Source organism: Pyxicephalus adspersus, chromosome 11 (assembly GCF_032062135.1).
Source record: "Pyxicephalus adspersus chromosome 11, UCB_Pads_2.0, whole genome shotgun sequence".
Taxonomy (NCBI): domain Eukaryota; kingdom Metazoa; phylum Chordata; class Amphibia; order Anura; family Pyxicephalidae; genus Pyxicephalus; species Pyxicephalus adspersus.
Window position 1 is genome coordinate 20,834,458 of NC_092868.1, and position 3,786 is coordinate 20,838,243.

The following is a 3,786-nucleotide window of genomic DNA, read 5'->3' on the forward strand; positions in this document are numbered from 1 at the left end:
TATATATATATATATATATATATATATATATATATAGCAAAGTGGGATCAGAATTAAAAATCTGAATTTTTTGGAGAGAAATACAGAAATTTTTGGATTGATACCAAGTTCTATCAGAATTAAATATCTATTTTTGGAGAGAAATACAGAAATTTTTATGGCATTGGGGATATATAGCAAAGTGGGATCAGAATAAAATATCTGTATTTTTTGACAGTTATACCAAAAGTTTTATGGGTTTTAGGATAGATACCAAGTGCTATCAAAAATAAATATCTGTATTTTTTATAGATAAATACAGAAATTTTTCTGGCTTTTATGATAGATTGTAAGAGGTATCTTAAATTATACCTCTTGCAGTCTATCACAAAAAGCCAGAAAAAAATTCTGTATTTCTCTAACAAAAATACAAATAATTCATTCTGATCCCACTTGCTAGGTGTCAAAAAAGCCAGAAATAATTCTGTATTTCCTTAATAAAAATACAGATATTTTATTCTGATACTACTTGCTATCTTTTAAAAAGCCAGAAAAATCTCTGTATTTCTCTAAAAAATATACAGATATTTCATTCTGATACCACTTGCTATCCATCAAAAAGGACAGAAAAATGTCTGTATTTCCCTCCAAAAAATACAGATCCTTAATTCTGATACCTCTTCCAATCTGTCACAAAAGCTAGAAAAATGTATTTATTTCTGTAAAATAAATACAGATAGGTCATTCTGATTCCACTTGATATCTATCCAAAAGGACAGAAAAAAATCTGTATTTCTCTACAAAAAAATACAAATATTTAATTATGAATCACAGCTCTGTTACAAGTGATATAGGTCTCAGAGAAAGAGTAGAGACAGAGGGCCCTGAGGGAGGTGCTCTGTAAAAAAAAATAGCCAGTTACTCAGCTACATTGCAAGTTATAGGCCTCAGAGACAGAGTAGAGGTAGAGGGCCATGAGGGGGAGCAGTAGAAGGAGATGTAGAAGGCTGTGAAAGTGCTCTTCCCATCAAGTTGTCAGCAGGCCGTGCAGCAGTTGACAATTAATCAGTTCACTCTGCAGAGGGGGTGTTGAAGTCATTGCCGATCCAAGCCTTATTCATTTTAATAAAAGTAATTTGGGCAACATTTTCTGCAGAGAGCAGAATCTGCTTGTTACTCACTACGCCCCGAGCTGCACTGAACGCTCTTTCAGATAACACATTTGCGGCTGGGCAGACAAGGATCTGAATGGCATATTCTGCTAGCTCCAGCCACTGCTCAAGCTTGAATACACTGTATCCCAGTGGGTCCTGGCTTTGCAGGTTGCAGATGTCCCATGTAGAGCTCAGGTATTCCTACACCATGACTAAGTAGCGCTGCTGAGTGTCATTGGCAATTGCTGCACGACTGGCAGCTTGCTTCCGCTGAAAAAAAGCATGCATAGTTTGGCTTAGACGACCTCTACTGCTGCTGCCACTCATGATGCTTAAGGTAGTTGTTTGGCTCCCATGCTGGTGGAACTGCCATAGGGATCCCTGCTGCTGCTGTTGGCAGCAGGAAAGGCTGAGCACAAGTTCCTTAGAAGCACTTGGTAGTAGTAGTGCTGCATTTTAGGTCCCCTGTATTGGGGCAAGATGAGTTGTATCTCAGGCTTGTAACGTGAATCCAGTAATGTAGCAATCCAGGATCTTTGGCTATGCACTCCTGCATGAAGGCTGTCATGTGGCTCAAAGTTCCCACAGCTGAGGAAATTATTGACCCACACTCCTGTGGGTCAAATAGCAGCACAGGGTGGTCGTCCTCCTGCTTTGCCTGGTCTTGCCATCCACGGAACATGCTGCCTTGTGTTTGGGTGGATGGATGCCATGTACTCTCAATATCCTCGTCTGCCCCTTCCTCCTCTTCTCCCATGCCTGCAATGTCCCCCTCATCCTCTTCCACCTCCTCCTCTTCCTGGATTTGTGGTGCACTATGCCTAGTAAGCACGCATGTCTGAGATGATGTTTGAAACGTCATCTCTTGATGCAGCGTCCACTCTGTGTCGTGTCCGAGATCCACCATCACCTGCCCCAGCAGGCATATGATGGGGATGGTGTCACTGACACAGGCCTGATCCCTGCTGATCATCCTGGTCGCCTCTTCAAAAGGTGACAACACAGTACACAAGTCCTCAATTAGCAGCCATCCCGCAGGGCTGAAGAAAGGTAGTGTAGGTATACATCTGAAACAAACAGACTCGTAATCCACCACCGCTTTCTGTTGTTCAGCCAGCCACTGTAGCATGTAAAAGGTGGAATTCCAAGTGGCCACATCACAAATTAACTGGTGCACTGGCAGATTGAGATTTCACTGTAAATCCACCAATCTGGCACACGCTGTGTACGACCGGTAGAAATGCAATAAATAGCAAACTGCAGGTTGTTGCTGACGGTGAACAGATGCTGCCGAATGGGAGGTGCTGGGTCTCCACAGCAAAGTATCCCTGGAGGAAGAGGTTGAGGCACAAGAGTCAAAGGAGGAGGTGGAGGTCGAGGAGGAGATTGCAAGGCGATGTGCTCTGGGCGGAGGTAGGTGTACAGGCCTTTGGTATGCACCTTTGATGGCAGCTGCATCTTCCCCCTGCTGCCACCAAAGTTACCAAGTGAGCTGTATAGGAAATATATCTTCCCACTCCATGCTTGCTCAGCCAACTGTCAGGAGCACCTTGCCGGAAACTGAGTGCTGCAGGGCCATGGACACATTGATCTGCATGTGTTCCTGCAAAGCAGGCATAACGTACTGTGGGTTCGCGCAGAGGAATGCATAATGGAACGCATTAAAATCCACCAGCCAGTAAGGGAGGAGCTGTAACGCAATCAGCTGTGCAATTGCCGCATTGATTAGCTTTGTTTTGGCGTCATTTGGGCCATATTTCCTCTTGCGCTCCAGCATCTGGGGGATGGAAGGTTGAATGCTGCTAATGCTAACCACAGAAAGATTGGACGATGGGGTAGAAGGTGTGGGGGATGGCAATGATGCCTGGTCTTGACTGCTAGCAATGCGACAAACAGTAGCCGATCTGCGTTGGAACTCCTGCTCACCGCTGGTGGAGCCTGAAAAATGTAATGCTCGGCTACATGCCCCACTCAAATTGCTTGCAGCAGCACAGGTAACTTTGGTGGCAGGTAGTGGAAGAAGATCTAGCACTTTGAGCCTGCTTGGGTGGAGGTAGTCGCACAGAGCTCTGTGCTTTGACCAGGTGTTCCTGTCAGGTTACCGGGGGGTGTCTTTTTAAATGTGTGCTCATGCAACCTATTTCAAGTTTGTTTGGGTTTTTGCCTCGTTTCAAGTGTTGAGCACACAGTTTGCAGATGACCATAGTGTTGTCATCACTATGGACATTAAAAAATGCCAACACCAGCGAACATCTAATTGGGCCGAATGGTGCTTTGGAGCTGGTGCTCGTGGTGGCGGTCCGCGGTTGTTGAGGCATAGCTGTGGTATCAGCTTCCGACGATGAACGACGATGACTTGCCTCACTGGTATGTGAAGACTGCAGAGTATGAGCAGCTTTTACCCTCTTCCTCCCTCTCCCCCTTTGAGGGCACTTTGCAACCTCCCCTTCTTCTTCTTCTTCCTCTTCTTCCTCCTCTTCTTCCTCCTCTTCTTCCTCCTCCTCTTCTTCCTCCTCTTCTTCCTCTTCTTCTTCCTCCTCTTCTTCCTCCTCCTCTTCTTCCTCCTCCTCCTCTTCTTCCTCCTCCTCCTCTTCTTCCTCCTCCTCCTCTTCTTCCTCCTCCTCCTCCTCTTCCTCCTCCTCCTCCTCTTCCT